This window comes from Lissotriton helveticus, chromosome 8, assembly GCF_964261635.1.
Source record: "Lissotriton helveticus chromosome 8, aLisHel1.1, whole genome shotgun sequence".
In the NCBI taxonomy this organism is placed as follows: Eukaryota; Metazoa; Chordata; class Amphibia; order Caudata; family Salamandridae; genus Lissotriton; species Lissotriton helveticus.
Genome location: NC_136069.1, coordinates 417,419,525 through 417,442,550, shown reverse-complemented (window position 1 = coordinate 417,442,550; position 23,026 = coordinate 417,419,525).

Here is a 23,026-nt window from a genome sequence, read left to right as displayed (position 1 = left end):
TGAAAGAAGAGAAGGAAGACTGTCAACAAAGTGCTCCAGGACTGTACTTGCCTTCCACAATGCTGGCTCCACCTCCTGTGGGGCGTCTGATGTGCCTGCCCTGCACTGTGAAAGGAAAGGAGAAGTCTGGTAAACAGAGTGCTTCAGAACTGGTTTTGACTGGGTACAGGCCCCTCTCCCCTCAGAGAACAAAGGATTTGGGGGTATAAATATTGGGACCCTGATCCCAAGAAATTAGATCACTCCTGGAACTGACAAAAAGAAACCTCTGCTGAGGAGAAGGAACCTGAAGAAACTGAGGAGAGACTATTCGCAAGCTGAAGTGCTGCTTGGGGGATTGGCCTGCAGTGGTTGCCTGGCTGTCTAGAGAGGAGAAAAGACTTTGTGGATTTTACCTTTGCTTTTCAACTTGTGCTTAAAAGATCTCCAAGGGCTTGGAAGAGAGCTTGCCCCCTGACCGAAGTACCAGGACCAGTGGACTTCACCAACCTTTGTGAATTGCTACTATTCCAGTGGCTACAGAGGCAGGGAGCTGTGACCGACTCTCACGACTGGCCCGGTGTCCTGTTGACACCGCACTGAGCAACGTCCGCCTCGAACTATACAAGCTCTGCGCTCACCGATTCCGGCTCGACGCCGTCAACGAGCCGTAGCCTGCACCGCGACTGGAAGGACACCGCAACGTGCAACGCCTCGCTACACCAAATCGAACTGGTCTGACCGACGCGGTCACTGCTGCTGACTTAGAGTCCTGTGAACGCACCGGAGTTGGGCACTGCCTCGCACACTTCGTGACGCACCGCCCAACTCACACCGCTGTCCGGACTGACCGACGCCAGCTCCCGAACTCCGGCACGAACGCCGCACCGTAAAGCTGGAAGCACCGCAACGAGCAACGTCCGCCCCGAACAACGCAAGCTCTGAGCTAACCGACGCCGTCAACGAGCCGTAGCCTGCACCGCGACGGAAGGGAAACACCGTGACCTGCAATGCTTTCTTTTTCTACATCACGACGAACACCGGAACCGGCTCGCACATCCATGCCGGTCTCCTCAAGGGAAAGGTACTGTGTTTGAGTCTGTCGACATTTGAGTGGGCCTGGACCGCCGCTGTCCACTGGATTTGTTAGACTCTGTGTTCTTTCAGCACGCTGTAGCCGGACAAGGCTACCGACTCGCACAGAACTTTGATTTACACCGTTTTAACCAGAAATCTTGAAATTTGATAGTACTGTGGATTCTATTTGTCGTTTATTGGTCTTGTGGTAACTCTATATAAAGTATAACTTATTTTTGATACAAAACCTTGTGTGGTGTCCATTTGAAGTGTTGTCACTGGGTTACTGTATGTGGTCACAAATGCTTAACTTACATCGCCTCTGAAATAGCTTTGACTGCTCGCGCCACGTCGCCTAGAGGGTGAGCAGGGGTTATTTTAAGAGGGTAATTCCCTTGACCTGACTAGAGGAGAGGGTCCCTGCTTGGTACAAGTACCTACCTGCGACAACCAGAGACCCCCAATTCTAACAATGGCGATGCAGGAGAACAGCCCTCAGTCCGGCAGACGCTTTGGGTGTTCCGATTTCAGGAATGCTTCATTGTAGTGGGTTTTGTTGCTTTTTAGCTCCGCGTGGTGATGTTGTACGCGGGGCTTCCTCGGAGCTTCAGCTCTGAGGAGCCATTACGGTCGCTGGTCCGGCCACACCCCGGAGAATACCAAGTTAATTTTTAGCCTCCAATCTTAAATTCCTTCACATTTATAGAACGTTTTAAATTGTGCAATTTTGCTTCGTAATTTATATAGAAAAACAAATGAAGGAGTACCACCAGCAAGAATTCACAAGTTGCTATAGGGGTGGAAGGTTTTTACAAAGTGGAGAAAGTCTCCTTTTGTTAGAAACCCCTCACTCATCACCTAGTGATGACATGCTCATCATCGGGGTCCACCCTAATGACCTAGTGTCATCAGGGTGTGCTACAACACCTGATTGCAGTGGAGCAGGAGTCAGCACCGCGCAGTGGTAATGAACCGCGCAGTGGTAATTTACTGAATTGCGTGAAAGTTGTGAATAGATATAAACAATCACAGCACCTATGTTATTCAGTGCGCAAGTTGCGGTTAATTTTCACCGCCCCTCATTGTGCACTTTCACATACCTCCTCCCACTAAAGTATGTTGGAGTAGAGCCTTATACCGGTAACGCTAAATATTTGAAGCTACCATTGAATTCACCATCTTATGGGGATAGACAGCATGCAGGCACAACGTTGAAGCACTGCACTACGTTACAGGCTTGTAAATACGCTCAATATGTGACAATTGTCCACATTTCCTTTTACAGGCTTTTTGATTTTTAGAGCTCCCCCACTGTGGTGCGAGCCGATACCACGGGCACACTTTTGCCAATCAGTGGTCCCATTTGGTAGGACTGGGTGCGTCTTTTAGGGGACGCATACCGTCCACCAACTTGGTTTTAAGGTCCTGACGAAAACCTGGTTCATTATAACCCCTAAGGTTGAAACATGTAGACCTAACACATAGAGAGATACACGGGCTCATCACTGCCCTCACTTTATCTCGCCACGATTTTAACATTGTCCAGTTGCTTGCTAATAAAAATTTTATTTTTCCCAAGTTCAAACCAGGACAATTTTTAACACACTTACCCTCTTTTTTTCTCACGCACCATCACTCACAACCTGCTCCACTGCAATCAGGTGTTGTAGCACACCCTGATGACGCTAGGTCATTAGGGTGGACCCCGATGATGAAGCATGTCATCACTAGGTGATGAGTGAGGGGTTTCTAACAAAAGGAGACTTTCTCCACTTTGTAAAAACCTTCCACCCCTATAGCAACTTGTGAATTCTTGCTGGTGGTACTCCTTCATTTGTTTTTCTACAGTTATACCCAGGGGTACAGGAGTACTCCCCGTTCACCTTGGTGAACACAACCCTTGCTCTCCTTGTTGTTTTTCGTAATTTATATACCCATAATTAATCTGTGAATAGTGTTTAATCTTGTAAGCAGTTGCAGAACCCCTCAGTAGGCATTGCGGAGCCCAGACCACGACCATAGGTAAAGAACTAGTGGTATAGGCAGTTTAGTTGGAGGATTCCTCTTCTGGCATTGCAACATGGGGGAAAAAAAAATCCTTCCACCAGTCTTGTGAGGGGAAGTTGTCAACAGACCTGGGGTCATAATATAGAAGTGCCCCAGGGGTGCAACAGGTTTTTGTGTCTGCTTTTCGCCCCCCAGGCACTTTAGTATTGCAGAAGGGGTCGCCTGTGCTTCCCTTTTGTAATACTGAAAGTGCTGGTGCACATGCAGCACCAGTGCTTCCTCTAGAGGGCGCTTCCTCATTTGCATGGAGGCATGGCCCCATGCAAATGAGGGAATTACTTTACCTCTGCGTCCGTTCTGTATTACAGAGTCAGGCGCAGAGGCAAAGAAGCTCTCAGGAGGCGCACTGACAGTGCACCACCTAAAACATGGCACACTGTCACTGCACCTGCCTGCAAGGGGATCTCTAATCCCTAAAAGTGCAGGCGGGTGCCGCCAGCATTATGAAAACACGGAACAGCTTCAAAGCAGCCGCTCTGTTTTTCACATGAATGCACAGGGCCCGTCTGCAGCTGCCCTGAGGGTAGAGCATTCACCCCAATAAGGTGCATTTTCCTTGATTGTGCCAGGAGCACATTTTAATAATTGCGCTCGGGCGAAATCAAGTAAAATGAACTGTATGTATAATATGGCCCCTGGACTCTCAGTGGAGCCCTGCCATGAGCTGGAGGCACACCTCCGGCTCGTGGCTAGGCTCAAGTAAGTGCCCACAGACCCACACACATCCTACTCTACTCTTTCCATCTATCCACTTCTTGGGATGAAGTAGAGCTGAGCCTGGGACCATGGATCCTAATCACGGTGTTTACTGCCTCTTGATGCACTGTACTCCAGCCATGAGAGGAGCCACATAGAGTTGCCAGCAGTAAGACAATCTAGGGAGCATTTTCCCTCAGAACTAGTAAATCTGAGGTAATATAAATAAATTTCAGAAAGCAGATTTCCATAGACCATGTTTCTCGCATGGAATGGTGCCTGCACATATTAATAACCTGCTCAGCTTGAGCAGCCTATTAATGCTGGCTTCAGAGCAGCGAAACTGCTGTCACTCATTAAGCCTGCACACTGGCTGCACTGTGGTCTGCCAGCAACTGTGGGTAAGCTGCGACTGGGTTAGTGGTAGAGTGTAGAAGGAGGTACTTAATTTGCAACCAGAGGCAGTGGTCACTCCCCACCTAATGAGTGTAACTTGGGTTGAGGAAGCTCTGCTTGTTCTTCCCCCTTCCCACCCCAAATAAATGTCAGCGTTCCTGGTCACGAGTAGTATAACCCTAAACTATTGCACACTAACCACCACCTGCTCCATAGAGTTGCTCGGGTGCCTATACCAGGGACTTCAAGATAAGTGGAGTGGCTAAGTGTAGGCTGCAGTACTGTCTGAATCTGAAAGAAACAGTTAGTTGTAGATTCCTTACCTTAGAATTACCCTCAGGCATCAGACTGGATCTGGAAAGTTTTTTGTCAGCAGTACCCTTGCGCGTCGGAAGGTGGCGTCGGTGTGCTCCGCATTCGTCGTTGGCTTTGTGGTCGCCGGGATGACATTGCGGTAGCTTCTTAGACACTGCCCTTGCACACTGACGTCAGTTCTTTCTTTTTCTGCGTATCAGCGCAGATCCGGAGAGAGTGGTACCTTCAGTCACTTTTTGATTGACTTTTTGGCGACTTTGGTCGACATTGTTTTTTTTTTTTTAAATCTTTTTATTATTATAACACAAGAGGAAAAATATACATATCGGGTGTCATTAAACGAAATACAACACAGCTGTGGACCGGCGAATGAAGTGAAGAAGCACTGTACAATCAGAATCAGCAGAGGAATCAATACCAGCGTAAAGCAGAAGCAAAATAATTAGATAGCAATGACCGCAGGTACCCCCCACAGCACCCGCCCACCAGGAGTACAGGATATACGAGGCAGACATATGACACCCAGATACGTTTAGGCAGAAATCAGGAGAATACGCCACATCTCTTGTGAAGAAGGGAAAAGGGAGATAGAAGGGTCATAGAAAATAACAAAGGAAAAATTTTTAAAAAACACAACCCCCCACACTACACCCCTGCAGATGGCTACGACCTAACCCCACTAGCAGCGTGCCTGTCGCCCCCTAAACTACACCCCAAGGAAGGGAAAAAGTTGGAGGAGGAGAATGTTGCAAAACGATACGAGCTCCCGGACTCCCATCCCCCCGCCAAAAGCAGACACCCCCTACCGTAATGTTAAGGAAGTTTTAGCAAATCAAGAGACAGTCCGTAGGGGAACCGCAAACAAAAAAGGGCCATCCCGCCCGACCCCCGGCACCACAGAGGCAGCAAATCCTGTCCCGAGCATATCAGACTAACAATAATCAGACAATCAGATTCACATCTGGCCCTCGCTCCCACAGATACCACCCAGCAAAGACAAAAGAAACAGTGCAGCAAAGTCCAATCAAGTTCAGCCCAAACCCTCACGATCCATCACGATGACCCCGTCTAGTACAATTAGGTCGCTGCGTTTCTCCACGCAGGCTCTGTCCATCCGAACCGCCATCACAACAAGTATAATAGAAAACAGTAGAGTGTCAAAAGCAATTCGATAGGAGGGAAAACAGGATAGACGTCCACAGAGTCCAAAAGTCAAAGCAAGTCCAATGCCCACTGGCGATAAATCAGCAAAGCGGCCTTGATCACTCACAAAAAGAGGCAAAGGTGTGATCCGACAGACGTTGGAGAAGTCACGATGGCTTACGAAGATAGTCACATCCATCTCGGGCGGGGTCGACATAGGGCTAAATAAACGTCCAGTTCATTCGGGCTCGATCGCCGCCATCTTAGGCTCGCAGCAGATTTCCGTGTCGGTATCCTGCACAGGGTCCCCGGTGACAATCAAGGCGTTCTCCGCGGAAAAAATATCTCGGCTCTCCAGGAACAAAGGGCCGGAATCCGGTCCCAAGCCTATATGATCAACAGTTATGATCATCTCCTGGAAGGTGGCGGTGAATCGTGTGTGGAGCTCCAAAATGGCGGCCCTTACAGTGCGTAGCGACGGTGTAGTTTCAGCCTGCTCCATCGCCCCTCAATGAGCGACCGGGCGGGTGTCCGAGCCTCGGAGGTCGACTTCTCCGGGGCACAGGGCAGAAGCAATGTAGAAACCACTTTTAACACGTCCAAAGCACAATATCAGTACCGTCGCCGCTCACGGGGAACCAAGCCCAGAAAACCCCGGGAGCTCAACAGGGCCTCCGGGCAGCGGAGCCCCGAACAAATAGTCGGTACAATAGGCCACCGTAGTTGCTGGGTAGAGCTGTCACCAAATCACCATCCATAACGGGAGAAGAAAAACGCCACTTCGGGAGACCGGAACCGCCCCATGGTCCGCGGCCGATGTTGTTCAACTCCAACCTGGCCGGGTTAGAACTCGAGGCCCCGGCTTCAAATCTGGGGTAGGCCAAGAATGACACACGACATATCTTTGTCGTCCGAGCAGCTAGAAATTCCGGGATTGCATTTTTCGAGTCAGGCGCAGTTCACCTGCACGGGAGTCCGGCGGGAAATCAGGATAGGAGTCAGGATTCATGAGCCGCTGGCGGAGGTCAGCGGAGCCGGGAGCTTATGCGGCCATCTTGGTTACGAGCGTAGCTCCTCCGTCGACATTGTTTTTGAGTCCTTGACTCCTGGTGCACGTAAGGGATGCCCGGTTTCAAGGCTTGCGGTTCCTCTAGCCGGCGGATGCCAGTGACTGATCCGCACCCCGTGTGCCTGTTTTGCCTGGAGCGCGACCATGATCCCAAGTCGTGCTCGAACTGCCGGACCATGAATCCCAAGCCTTTGCGGGAGAGGTCCCGAAAGCTTCTCGAGCCCTGGCAGTTGTCTCCATGCCATGCGAGGTCCCGGTCGCGTGAAAAGGTCGAGGGACCGGTTGCGGAACCACCACCACCAGTCTTCTTCAAAGTCTTTGCACTCCTCAGGTAAGTTGAAGCACAAGAAGAAGTCGAAGAAGCCTCGTCGCTCTTCGACTTCTCCTCGTCTGGCGGACAACGCAACGAGGGACGTGGGTGGTGCCCCTCCCGCGGCTCTGCATGCGAAGCCCGAAGGGTCGACTTAGAGTTTCCCTCCCGTCCCGGGACTTAGAGCGACCCCTGTCCTTCTTCGCACCTTTTACTAAGCGATGCCAACCATCTTTGGACAGCCGGACTCTGCAGGCATGGCTTCGGACCTGCGGACTTGGTTGGGGGCCAAGCGCCTTCGAGACCCACAGCTCCAGCACCGCAGGGTCCCCTTGGATCCAGGCCTGGATCCGGATCGGCACTGTTCAACCTGATTACACCTCCCCCGGCGCAGATTCCACAAGCACCACATCCGCAGCAGATGCCGGTTGTGTCCCCAGCCGGCGTCGACCCCATCCTCCACCTTGGATTGGACACTGAGCCGGACCGGTGTCGACGGAAGCCGAATCTGGCGCCAATGGATACTTTTGTGCCCTTGTTCCTCCCTGGTGCTTCAATCAGGCCAGATTGGCAACCAGAGGAGAGTCTGGAGACCCTCTAACAGACCAGTTCGAGTATGACCTGGACTGGCGAGAGGAACTGGGGGAAGCCAGTGGTCTGGATACTTCCCCAGATCTTGGCATGTTGTCTCCTTCTACCATGGCTATGGAGGAGGGAGCTTCTTACGCAGTGGTGTTGCGTTGGGGGGTCAAGGCTCTTAACCTCGAGCTACCTACGGTGGCAGTCGGGACTAAACTCCTGACAGAGGTGCTTCAGCCAAAAAGAACAATTGATGGACAGAATGCAGAACATGTCATACATTCACCCCAGTACTGAGAACTGGGCCTAAATCCATTGTTTGTTTGCTCACCATGCCATTCCAGTTTGGACCCAGCCATATGCAAATCAGTCTTGACCCTGTGCCCAATGGGAACAGTCCAGCCCAAACTGCCAGGCCAGGTGCTTCAACCGGCAGCTAGCTCTTCGGAGCACCTGCTGAAGTTCAATGAAGCCCTATCCGACATCCTTTTGGGCACATGGTCCAGGCCCAACACAGAGGCTCCTGTGGATAGGATGATTACCCGATGCCACTGCCCAGCCCCGGGCGACCCAACTTTCCTCTCCCAACACTCCACCCCTGAGAGGTTGGTGGTCCAAGCCTCCACATCCAAAGGCGCATTCCCTAATGCACCACCCGATAGGGAATCTAAAAAGCTGGACCATCTTGGGAAGAAGATGTTTTCTTCCTCCAGCTTTGGACTGCGGTCGGTAAACACCGTATGTCTGTTGGGCCGTTATACCCACTCTGTGTGGGATACGGTGGTGCAGGTGCTGCCCCAGTGCCCGGAGGAGGCCCGGGCCGTACTCTCCCGTGCAGTTGCCGAGGGGAAAGACACAGCAAATTTTACCATCTGCTGTGGACTGGACACTGCCAACTTGCTAGGTAGGACTATTTCAACGTCGGTAGCCCTTCAGCGCTACGCCTGACTGAGATCGACTGACTTTTCTGGTGATGTCCGAACTACCCTTATGGACATTCCCTTTGATGGCCACCGCCATCAAAGGGCAAGGCATACAGCGTACTAAAGCACTCCAAGGACTCTCGGGCTACGGCCAAGTCCTTGGGCCTCTCCACCACTCACCCTGCGCAGTCTACTTTTTGCCACTTTCATGGCTACAGAAGGGGTGCCCCACCATGTCCAACCCAGGGGCACAGGACGGCGCAAGCTGTTCAGCCCCTGCGGGGCCGGGGACGTGGGAACCACCATTGTGGTTCTGGGGGGCCAGTGAGCGGGGCAAGCCACCTCTGCCCCCTCTGCAGCAGCTTCCAAACCCGGGCAAAAAAATCGCCAGTAGGCGGCAGGATTCGCCATCACATCCCCACTGGCACACCATCATGTCGGACAGGTGGGTTTTGCAAATAGTCCGAAGGGGCTACTCCCTCCCCTTCCAGACTACATCCCCAGCCATGCCACCCCAGTACCATTGGATGTCAGAGGATCATCTGGCCCTTCTCCAACAGGAAGTTATTGCTCTCTTGGCCAAGGGAGCCATTGAGCGAGTTTCTGCCCCAGAAGTAGGTCGTGCTTGCTATTCCCAATACTTTCTGGTGCCCAAGAAGGACAAAGGCCTGCATCCTGTCTTGGATTTCAGGAACGTCAACTGCTTCCTCTGGAAGGAGAAGTTCAAAATGTTGACGCTAGGTCAGGTCCAGTCTGCCCTCGACCATGGAGACTGAATGGTAGCATTGGACTTGCAGGATGCCTAGTTTCACATCCCCGTCTTGCCAGCCCACCTGTGTTATTTGCATTTCACGATAGGCCACAAGCATTTTCAGTTTACTGTGCTCCCCTTTGGCCTTACCAGCGCCCCTCAGGTGTTCATGAAAGTGATGGCGGTGGTTGCAGCTCATCTGCTCAAATCAGGGGTTCCAGTCTTCCCCTATCTGGACGACTAGCTGTTGAAGGCAGCTCGCCCCAGGCTGTTGCCTCCCACCTCCAGACTACGGCCGACTTCCTGCATTCACTGGGGTTCTCAATCAACATGCCGAAGTCGTGCCTGACTCCCTCTCAGAAGCTCCTATTCGTCGAAGCGGTTCTGGACACGACGCAGTTTCTGGTCTATCCCCAACAGTGAGTCTGGGATATTCGGGCTATGATTCCGATCTTTCAGCCTCTATCCCGGGTTTCGGTCAGGATGACTGTCCGGCTACTGGGCCTGAAGGCCTCCTGCATCCTGCTGGTGGATCAAGCCAGATGGCATATGTGGGCTCTGCAGTGGGACCTGAAGTTCCATTGGGCACAACATCAGGGGAACCAGTCCGATTGCATCCTGATCTCAGAGGGCACTGCATACCAATTGCAGTGGTGGCTAACGAACCAGGATTGGGTCGCCGGCAGATCCCTATCCCTTCCCCAACCAGAGTTCACAGTGGTGACCGATGCATCACTTCTGGAATGGGGTGGCCACATGGGGGAGGCGGAGATCAGAGGCCTCTGGTCTCCGGCGGAGTCTGGGCTCGATATCAACCTTAGGGAGCTTTGGGCGATACATCTTGCACTCAAAGCATTCTTTCCCTCTGTCCGGGGAAGAGTAGTGCAGGTGTTTACGGACAGCAACACCGCTATGTGGTACTGCAACAAACAGGGCGGGGTGGGGTCATGGACCCTATGTCAAGAGGCTCTCCATTTCTGGACATGGCTGGAACATCAGGGTATACCCCTGGTGGTTCAACACCTGGCAGGTTCGCTGAACGCCATGGCGGGCGAACTCAGCCGCAGGGTCAGGATCAATCACGAACGGCGTCTTCACTCGGAGGTGGTGCAAGGTCTCTTTCAACGGTGGGGACTGCCTTGGTTAGATCGATTTGCCACCGAAGAGAACGCGCAATGTCAGCAATTCTGCGCGTTGGAATTTCCAAGGCGACACTCACTCGGCTACGCTTTTCGTCGCAAGTGGAGTTGCCGTCTTCTATACCCCTTTCGCCTTTCCGCCTATACCACTTCTGCCCAGAGTGCTGAAGAAGATCGTGCACGACTGGGCCCGGGCCCAAATCATTCTTGTGGCTCCGGATTGGGCACGAAGGGTCTGGTATACCGAGCTATTACACATGGTCATCTATCCTCCGATCCGGCTGCCTCTTCAGGAGGATCTTCTGTCGCAGCAGCAGGGGACGGTCCTCTACCCTAACCTGTCCAGCCTACACCTCCTTGCGTGGAGATTGAGCGGCGACAGTAGACCGCTTTAACCTTCCTCCCGAAGTCTGTGATGTTATCTTGGCAGCCAGGCATCCCTCCACAAAGATGGTATACGCCTGTAGATGGAACAAATTTATGGCATGGTCCACAGCAAAGGCTGTGGATCCCCATTCCGCCCCTCTTTCTGAGGTTCTTTTGTTCCTCCTTTCTTTGGCCCAGCAGAGCTCTGCTCTGGGCACTCTAGAGGGCTACCGCTCGGCCATTTCAGCCTTTCTTAGGCTTCCTGATCAGACTTCTCTTTTCAAATCCCCTGTTGTAAATTGCTTCCTTAAAGGCATTACTCATCTTTTTCCCCCTGTTCCCTTCGTAATGCCCCAGTGGGACATGAACTTGGTTCTTACATATCTTATGTGAGCTCCCTTTGAGCCGCTACATAACTGTCCTCTCAGGCGTCTGACCTTAAAAACCGCCTTTCTGTTGCCCATCACCTCTGCGCGCAGGGTGAGTGAGCTCCAAGCACTTTCTTCTAAGCCTCCTTTTCTGACTGGTCATCCGGACAAAGTTGTCCTTCGGACTTATCCTTCCTTCCCAAAGTCGTTACTCCTTTCCATATTGGACAGACCATCACTTTGCCCACCTTCTTTCCGCCTCCGCATCCTTCCAAAGAAGAAGTGAGGCTCCACCGTCTGGATCCAAAGCGTGCGCTTTCCTTTTACTTGGATCGCACAAAACAATTCCAGGTGGGTGACTAGCTCTTTGTTGGCTATGTGGGCGCCAAAAAAGGTCAGGCTGTGCACAAACTGACCATTTCTAGATGGGTCTTTTTGTGCATTAAAGCTTGTTATTCTTTGGCAAAGAAGGAGCCTCCAGTGGGATTGTGCACCCATTCCACCAGGGCGACTGCAGCTACCACTGCTTTGTAAAGTGGAGTCCCACTTAATGACATCTGTCAGGCAGCTACGTGGGCATCACTGCACACATTCACAAGACACTAATGCCTGGACAGCCAAGTCCGCAGAGAGGGCTTCTTTGGCTGTTCTGCTCTCTAGGACTTCCTGGTGTGAACTTAGGGTGCAGACCGCCTCCTGGGTTGGTATTGCTGGGGTATCTATTCTAAGGTAAGGAATCTATAACTAACTGTTTCTTTCAGCTGAGCAGGTTACTTACCTTCGGTAACAATATATCTGTAAGAGACATAGGTTAGTTATAGATTCCGTACCGCCCCACCCATCCTCCCCGTTCTGCAAACTGACTTTTAGGGTTAAGGACTTCCTTTCAGGGCCCTAGTTTTGTGCAACAGTGGTCAGTGTCTTGCATGGGTCTGGGAAAGTCGTGTACAGAACTGACGTCAGTGCGCTAGGGCGGCGTCTATGTAGCTACCGTGATATCATCCCGGCGACCGTGACGCCAACGACGAACACGGAGCCGACCGACGCCATCTTTCGACGCGCAGGGGTAATGCTGTCGAAAAACTTTCCAGATCCAGTCTGATGCCTGGAGGTAATTCGAAGGTATGGAATCCATAACTAACCTATGTTTCTTACAGATATATCATTACCGAAGGTAAGTAACTTGTCCTTTATGAGGATCTGCTTTCTTACTGTTAAAAATGGGGTCTCTACTTGGCAGTTGTTTGCACCCTGTCGAAGTAGGGACCCACGATCCTAGTCAGGTAAGTGTAGTACACACTAAGTTTACCTGTGCTCATCCTCGAATAGCTCCACACAGAGCAGTCAGGCTAACCTAAAGAGGCAATGTGTAAAGTATTTGTACACACACACACACATCCACACACAACCAACCACAACCACACACACAACCACAGACACATACACACAACCACAGACACATACACACAACCACACACACAACCACACACAACCACACACAAACCCAAATACACACACAACCACACGCACACACAACCACACACACAACCACACACACACAACCACACACACACACACAACCACAACCACACACACAACCACACACACAAACAACCACACACACACACAACCACACACACACAACCACACACACAAACAACCACACACACACAACCACACACACACAACCACAAACACACAACCACAAACATAACCACAAACATAACCACACAACCACAACCACACACGCAACCACAACACCACACACAACCGCACAACCATACACAACCGCACACAACCACACACACACAACCACACACACAACCACACACAACACAAACAACTACACACACACAACCACACACACAACCACAACCACACACACACAATCACACAAACACAACCACACACATGCAACCACACACACACACACACACAACCACACACACAACCACACACACAACCACACACCCACAACCACACACACACAACCACACACACACAACCACACACACAACCTCACATACACACAACCACAACCACGCACACAACCACACACACAACCACACACAACCACACACACAACCACACACACACAACCACACACACACAACCACACACACACAACCACAACCACACACACACAACCACACACACAACCACATACACACACAACCACGCACATAACCACACACACAACCACACACAACCATGCATACACAACCACAACCACACACACAACCACACACACAACCAACCACACACACACAACCACGCACACACAACCTCACATACACACAACCACACACACACAACCACACACACACAACCACACACACAACCACACACACAACCACAACCACACACATAACCACACACACACAACCACAACCACACACATAACCACACACATAACCACACACACACAACCACAACCACACACATAACCACACACACACAACCACAACCACGCACACAACCAACCACACACACAACCGAACACACACACAAAACCACACACACAACCACACACGCAACCACAACACCACACACAACCGCACAACCATACACAACCACACAGCCATACACAACCACACACACAACCACACACACAAAACCACACACAACCACACACACACACAACCACACACACACACAACCACACACAACCACACACACAACCACACAACCCCAACCACGCACACAACCACTCACACAACCACAACCAAACACACAACCACACACAACCACACTTCTACACACTTACCCACACAACAAACACGCACAACCACACACAACCAGAGAGACACACAACCACACAAACACACACAACCACACACACAACCACACACACAACCACACACACACATACAACCATACACACAACCACAAACAACCACACAACTACACACATACACACACAACCACACACAACCACACACAACCACACACACAAACACACACGCAACCACACACACACACACACACAACCACACAGACACAACCACACACACAACTACAACCACACACACAACCACACACAACCACAGACACACACACACACACACAAAACCAACCACAACCACAAAACCAACCACAACCACGCACACAACCATACACACAACCACACACACACACACAACTACACACACATACAAACAACCACACACACAACCACACACACAACCACACACATACAACCACACACACACAACCACACACACACAACCACACACAACCACACACACAACATACAACCACAACCACACACAACCACACACACACACCCCACCCCACCCCTGGCCACTCTCTGCCTATCAGGCTCCTCTCAGCCAGGTAGCACGATCAGTTTCATTTTCACGCGATCGCGATCAGTTTCATTTTCACGGCCGTGTTCGCCTTGAAAGTGTTCGCGTTTCTAGTTTTATTCATTCACTTTTGTTTCCTAGTGCTTGACAATCCAATCTCTACAATATTTAAGCAGCCTGCACGTCTCCTGTCAACCATACCACTCCATGCATTTTCTCCGATCCACATGGCACTGGTGCGTCTAGCCTGGCACACACCGGGTGATGATCTCCGCACCTCCTTCTAGACCCCAGCTCACTACTGTTTGCAGTCTGTCATTCACCCCTCACCTCCCTTGCACTCACCCTTCACCCCTTAGGCATGGCAGTCACTCCTCGCACCTGGCACTCACCCTTCTCCCTCTCTGGCACCAAGCATTGACTCTCCGTGACACTCAACTGTCACCTCCCTGACACCCACCCTCGACCCTCCTGGTGCTCATACTTCCCCTCCCTGGCACATATGCTTCAGCTCCCTGACACTCATCCATATCCCTCCTGGCATTCACTACTCGCCCCCTTGGCACTCACCCTTCACCTCCATGGCACTAGCCCTTCCTCCCCCTGGCCTGGCAACTACCCTTCACCCCTTTCACTCATCCTTCCCCTCCCTGGCACTCACCTTTGACCCTCCTGACTCTTACATCTCACCTCTATGGCACTCAAGCTTCATCTCCCTGGCACTCACCCTTCATCCCCCTGACCTGGCACTCAACCTTCACCTCCGTGGCACTAGCCTTTCACCCCCCTGGCCTGGCAGCTACCCCTCACCCCTGGCACTCATACTTCCCCTTCTCGGCACTCACCCTTCCCCTCCCTGGCACTCACCCTTGACCCTCCTGACTCTTACTTCTCATCTTCCTGGCACTCACTCCTCGCCTCCCTGGCACTAACCCTTCACCCCCATGGCCTGACAGTCACCCTTGTCCCTCCTGGCATTCACTCCTCAACTCCCTGCCACTCACCCTTGACCCTCCTGGCACTAGCCCAGATTCCCCCAAGAACAAAAAATAACAAGCATTGGCATAGCCAGTAGGTATCGCCTTTGTGACCTTATAATTGTTTAGCCGTGCAACAGTTGATGTTGTTGCACCAGGAATATTGTGCAGCATAACTAAATACTTAGAAGGTCCCAAAAGCGAGGCCTATTGGCTATGCCAATGCTTGTATAATACGTTACACCTTAAAGCAGGGGTCTTCAAACTGTGGGGCGCGACCCCCAGGGGGGGCCGTGGAGTGATGCAAAGGGGGTCGCGCCTTCACAGTCATACTTCTGTCCAGGCCCAAAGGCTTCAGCCCCCCTCCTCCTTAGTCGTGTCTCTCAGCCCGGCTGCTGCTGTAGTGCAACTCGATCTGCTGTGGGCTTGGCTGGGCAGTGTCTGGAATCATCTCTGGCAGGCTCGAGTTTTTCACAGGTCTTTAAAGACCATTTGCATATTTACATGCCTTTGTAAACTGGTTGCAGAGGCTTCGTTTTTTTCCTGGTTTGAGTACCCCCTGGGCCCTCACTGTGCCAGTTCCTTACATTTGTATTTTACAATTACTGCTGTAGTGTGAGAATGCATTTAATGAAAAGGAATATAAAGTAGGGTTGAACAACAATGAAAGGGGGGAACCTCTATTATGACCTATCTATCTTTACATAATAGCATTTAAGTCTGTTCGCAATTTCATACAGGATGCAGAAGGGTACATAGAATCATTCACTTAGACATAGTATTTGTTATTTTCCATTTATTCATCTTTATATCAAATTATTTTTTCATTTTTTAGTGATTATATTGTCAAGATTGTGATACAGTGACATAATAACATTTATACAACTATTAAAATACAGGGCTTAGACATTTCTAAACAGGAACCCCTAAACAATCTGTATACAATTACTGTCGCTCATACCATCATTCATACAAACTCAAACTTTCATATCTAATGTATTAACAATACTGAAACAACATACACAGTGAAACAATAAAACAATACACAGTGAAACAATAGTGTCCTATATTAGACTCCTCAGAATATAGCTCAACCCGTGGTTTGAGTCTTCCTTTTTTTATATTTTTTTTGCAAGGATTGGTAGTCTTTTATAATCCTTTCCTTTCTTTCTTCAAGGTTTAATTCTGTTTTGTATGAGGGTCTACGTTGCGTACGGGCTCTAGACCTGAAATTACCGTTGGGAGGACCCTTGTTACCATATAAAGTAGGGTTGCCAAAAGAAAAATGCCTGCCTGTTTTGTTTAAAGAACCTGCAAAGACCTCCTCTTGACACTAAATAGACTTTTAAATACAAAAGTATGCATGCATTAGATTATGTGACTTTTCTGTCTTTTTTCTCTTTGTCAGTTATGGATCATTGAGGCAGCCCTAGAACACAATTAAAAGTGCTTTCTATTTATATGTGCTGTTCGAAGTATGCACATAAGTGCTGAAAATACAACTTTAGGTGGCTGCTTATTTTTGTACCGACTGAGCCATCAAAATAATTTGCTGGCAACCCTAACCATAGGACTGTAAGTTTGTTGCAGGATCAGCACATTATTTATTTCCTCCACCCTCGATCCCCGATTAATGGCGCAGTAGTTTAATTTAGATCTTAACCCCTTCGCCACGGGGCTAATTTCCCGCAGTGCAGGGGGAGGGGGGCCACGTGCGGCGCCGCGGAGCTTGTGACCAGCTTGGCCGGTCACGCTGCATGGTGGCGCTGTGCTCATGAGGAGCTGAGCTCATCATGACCACGCCTGTTTAATGGAACGCCAGGCACAGAAGGGGAATTATCCCCGCGTGGGCTTTCCGCGGCGGTTATGACGAGCTCAGCTCGTCATGAGCACAACGCCACTGTGCCTCATGACGAGCTGAGCTCGTCATGAGCACCGATGTGGTTAAACCCTACGCCGCTGTCAATAACATGTTACTTCAAGCGTCTGGGAATGCACACTGCATTCAGACAACTCACTCCTCATTCTCGCCCTGCACTCACACTGATCACCATGCACTCACACCATTCACCCTGCACTCACACTGATCACCATGCACTCACACCGATCACCATGCACTCACACCATTCACCCGCTCACCCTGCACTCACAGTGATCACTCTGCACTCACAATGCACTTGCGCTGTTCACCCTATACCTCACCCTGCAGTCACATGAGTACACTACTCATCCTGCACTCATGTGACACTTCACTCACCTGACCCCCTCACTGCTCAATATGCAACTCACTCAAACAAGCCCATCAGTAATCTTACATTCATTCATCCCATTCTGAACTTGCATCCGCACCCAAATTCATATGCCACCTCACTCACCCTGCAGTCACTCCTCTTGACTTACTCTCGCACTTTTGCATCGCTCACCATGCACTCACATGGGCACTCTTGTCACCCACACAGTGTGCAGAGGATTAATGTACCTGCTACAAAGAACGTGTACCATGCAGATCAGAGAACTGAGAGTGAGTAAACTATGAGTAGCGCTATAAAAAAGTGAAATGTTTGTCAGAAAGGTGCTATAGAGATGAGGTGCATTGTTGGTGAGTGGCAGCGAAGGAATTCATGGAGAAGAAGGAAACTGGGGTGGGGCACCAAAAAAGACTGTTGCACTGTTTGCAACCAGTGTTAGGACGAGCCCTGGCTGGGAGTGTTAGTCCCCTCCGAATTTCTGGTCTAGTGACTCCCCTGCTTCTGACTATTAATATTATTTACATTTGTAGTGCGCTACTGTTACCAAAAGATGTCCTGGGGCTAATAATCATCTGCTGCATGTAGGCAACACACAGAAGGAGAAAGTGAACCAGCCAAATGGGGTAACCTACAGAGCATAGAGAAAGGTTTTTTATATCTTCCTAAAGGATAATAGATTCTTGGTGGAGCGAAGCAAAGGAGGGTGCAAGTTCCATAACTGCACGGCCTGCACCAAAACAGCGAGACAGACAACTCATGCCTTCTTGAATTAGGAACAATAAGCAGAGTGGCACAGGCAGAGAGGAGCATACGGGTCCGACCCGTATGCTTGGTGAGGAGAGATGAGAGGATGAGAGAGGACAGCAAGGGAGTGAGAGAATTTGATTGAAGAGAACAGGGTGAGGAGAAATGTGAATTGCCAAAGAGAAGTGTGGACACGCAAGAAGTGAGTGTGAGTCAAAGGTGAGGGCTTCTGTTAGAACAAAGGGGAGATGTGAAAATTGAATGGGGGACTGGAGACGTGTAAGATACAAATAGAAAAAATGTTCAATGGAGAGACTAGGTGAATGAGAAGTGCTGAGGGGCACGGGAGGTGACGGGGCCAGAGAGGCCATGAGATAAATGTGAGAGACTGTTCGAGATGAGGGCAGTGAAAAGACAAAATGGCAAGAGATGATTAAAGGTGAAGTGGGAGGTTGAATGGGGAGAGTTCAGATGTTGTAAAAAGGGGTGAAAGAAAATGGCCTGCAAAGTGAGAGAGGGATGGAAGGGAGGGGATGAGAGGAAAGCTGCATGGGTAAACTGCTTTGCTCTGCACAAAATAGCCAGGTTTTAAAGGGACCCATGCTTCTCCTGGCCAGGGCCAGGTGAGCTTCTAATCTGGCAGCACACATTCCTGCGGAGTGGAAGGCCCTTCTCAAAGGTTGACTAGAAATCTTTCTGATGTTAACTGCTGTATTTTGGTTATAAACGGGTACTGATGGGGTGAAATCTTTCCTCAGTGTTACTGTGTGTAAGAAATGTCAAAATAATGAAGCAATGCTATCCCAAAATATGCTGCATCACATAACTCACTTACATTTTCTTCCCACACAATTTAGTCAAGCCTGTCGCGTAATTTGGTCCTCACCTGCTTCATAATTCTAGTAGCCATGCCTACAGGTTTAGACATTTTTGTCAGGAGGGGGCCCTTACACCTCAAAATGTTGACAGGGGGGTTCTCGGCATCCAAAAGTTTGAAGACCTCTGCCTTAAAGGGTCTGATGGCAACACTATATTATTGATTGATTAATTTTTATAATAACTCATTTGGAAGTGAAATGTTTAAAGTTGTTGCAATAGTGGAGGAATATATGAATAAGATAATAGGGCTAAGCATGAAGGAACCAATGGTGCTTTGGATAAGAGACTTTAACGTATATCATTGTCCTGCTGCGTTAACCACAATTTGTGGCTTTGTTGAAGAAGATGGGGAATCAAATATGCATTTTTCCTATAACGCTTATGGGAACACCCTAAATAAATGCATTTTTTAAAAGATTTGGAGATCATGAACCCACGATCTGAATCAACAGGTCTTCTGCTAAATACCTTTTGCTCCTCTACATGTTGTTCCTCAATTGATTTTATAATAGCCTCAGCTAGACTGGGTGAAAAGCTCAACAACAGGAAAGTTGAATTCCTGGGCTTCAGTGACCATGCAGCTATAACCTGACATGTGAACTGGCCGGGTATTTTTGGCTCCACTTTTTCACATCTGAAACCCTATATAGCGAAAAAGAATGGGATAACATTGAAGTGGGAGAATATTGATAAGGCTGCTGTTATTCCTCATGTAGTTTCAAACTCAATGAAAGAAATAGAAATATGTCTTGACTCAAATCAGGACCCAGGGTCCATCATTAAGGCTTTTGAAACTAATTTGCGAGAAGTAAAAAAGGAATCTCTCTAAAAATGGAAATGCAAACCTAAGGGACCGAAGTGGTTCGATCGTGATTGCACTAAAGCACTTTTTAACCTACGTCGATTACTTAAGACCGTACCTAAGAATCCCCAACTTGTAAAACAGGCCCGCTTAACTTATACCGTGGCGAGGAAGAACAGGTTAAAGACATTGAAAGAGGAAATTTGGGATAAATTATTGGTTGCATCCATCACAAATAATGAAAGGGGTTTTTGGTTAACGATTAAAGCCCCATTTTTAAAATCAAACTCTGAGCCGAATTTGGATACGCATGTGGACGAGGACTCTTGGGAGGCGCACTTTAGTAATATTTTTAATGCCCCACCTGTAAACGCTGAGCTAATGGATGTAGAGCTGGTCCCATATTCTAGCACTATTCTTACTATTGATATAGGGGAAGTATGCTTGGCAATGGAGCAATGTACAAGTAATAAAGCACAGGGTTTTGATGGCACTCCAGTAGACTTTTTTACAGATTGCCCTGACTTATGGAGTCCTCTGCTTACTAATATTTTTAATTCTATAGCAAGAGAGGGACCTCCCGCCTCTTGGTTCAAAGCCATTTTAGTACCAATTTTGAAAAAAGGAGAGAAGCAAGACCCTAGGAACTATAGACCTATTTCTCTCTTAGATAGCACAGTAAAATTAATGGGGAGAGTGCTATTGAATCGACTGGAAACGTGGGCTTTGACTAATAAGATTTTGATACCAGTACAATACGGTTTCAGAAAAAGGAGAGGCACTCAAGATCAATGCCTGAATTTGAGTTTGCTCATAGCAAAGTATACCCACGCGAAGCAGGGAAATTTATATCTAGCCTTTATGAATCTTAGCACGGCTTTTGATTGTGTGTCTCACCCACAGCTCTGGAGAATTATGAGGGAATTGAGGGTAGATCAGGCAGTGATCAATTTCGTTAGACGACTCTATTCAAGAGCAGAAGCATGTGTCAGGTATGGGTCACAGGGAAATGTACTAGGGGGTTTCCTGTAACAAGAGGAGTTCGCCAAGGGTGCGTTCTCGCCCCTTTTTTTATTCTCGCTTATACTAACAGGAGAGAGTCTAAATTGTTAGATTCAAATATAGATGTGCCAAGAATTGGAAAGTTGGATATCCCAATTTTATTATATGCATACGATGCAGTTTTAATTGCACGAACAAGAAAATCCCTACAAAAATTGTTAAATACCTATGTGGATTTTATGAAAGGTTTGATCTCCAGACAAATTAATCTAGGTCATTTGTTTTAATTACAGGGCCAAAGCTGAGCAAACCTCCTTCTTTTTTTATCTCAAAACGTAAAGTGACACAAACAGAGTTATTCTCATATCTAGGAGTCACGTTTGATTCTAAGGCCTCTTAGAGGAATATGGTAGAGAATCGTGGGGTCTTGTTGGAGAAAAGTGCAAATGCAATATGCTAATTTTCAAATAAGCTGGAAACGAGGAACCTAGATATTTTGAGAAAGGTTTATGGGGCGAAATCTAGGACAGTAGCTACGTATGGTGCAGGGGTGTGGGGACATGTTACAGTAAAGAGAATACAAACAACAGAGGATTTGTTTTGGAAATCAGTGATGAGTCTCCCAATTGGTTGTTCTAATTTTAATCTACATGAAGAATTAGGTATCCTTTACATAACTGATTGGATAAATGTTGCCCTGATTCTTTTATGGCACTCAGTATGGTGTAGAGACACAGTGTAACTAACGCAACAAATAATACGTGATTGCTTATCCTTTGAGCATAGGGATAATATTTTTTGGTTAACCCCTTTGCTGCGGCGGCAATTCCGCCGCAGAGCTAGGGGGAGGGGGGCCGCGCGGCGCTCCCATGCTCGTGACGGAACCGCTCCGTCACGAGCCTCGGGCGCGCTGTGCTTGTGACGGAGCGGTTCTGTCACGGCCCCGCCCGCTCAGTAGAACGCGCCGCGCAGGCGCGAAATCAGTGCCACGCAGGTGCGCCGAGCGGGCCGTGACGGAACCGCTCCGTCACCAGCACAGCGCGACCGGGGCTGGTGACGGAGCGGTTCCGTCACCAGCATGGGAGGGGTTAAAGTATATGAAAGATACTTTATATACTCTTGATCTAGGTAGCCTATTGGTATCCCCAGAAAAATGTGCCTCTGTCTCTAAAAAAGCATTAAAGGCCCGCTTTATAATCACTGCTAGAGATGGAACATTGACTGTCAACCGTAATAAATCTACAGTCAAAGAATATATTGAAGGTCCATTGCAGATTGAACAATCCCACGGCACAGGTTTATTCTGTTAAGATTTCGGCTTAACTTTATTACCTGCATGTAGGGCCATCCTGCTGGTATCTTCTCCCCGAAAGAACTCCTGTGTTGCCCATGTGATGACACTTCGCAACAATCTGATTTGCACATTTTCTTCTTCTGTAAATGTTATTGTAAACAAAAGGAAAAGGTTTTTAATTGCACTTTTACGTTCGTACAATTTTAGACGATGTCGCCTGGCCTTGCGTTTTTTACGTATGGTGTCTGATCCTTTGACCTGTAATACTGCTTCCTCCTTTTTATGCATGTGTTTGAAAACGAGGACATTGTGTATTGACTGACATTTATGAACTGCTTCTTTCCAGCTTTAATCTGTAACTTTTTTATCTGTGATGTATACTTGTACTTTTATGATTAACTTTGTTTTAATCGAATAAAGTAAGTTTGATTGATTGATGATTGAAGTGGACAAACTTGGCATTCAGGAGTATGATTGCAGGCGAACTCAAGATGGAATTGGTTTTAAGCCAAACGCACATGCCAGGGTAAAGTCCCCACTGTCTCTAGAGAAGGGCTGGTGATGTCCACTGCAGCTATCATCCATAGCCTGAC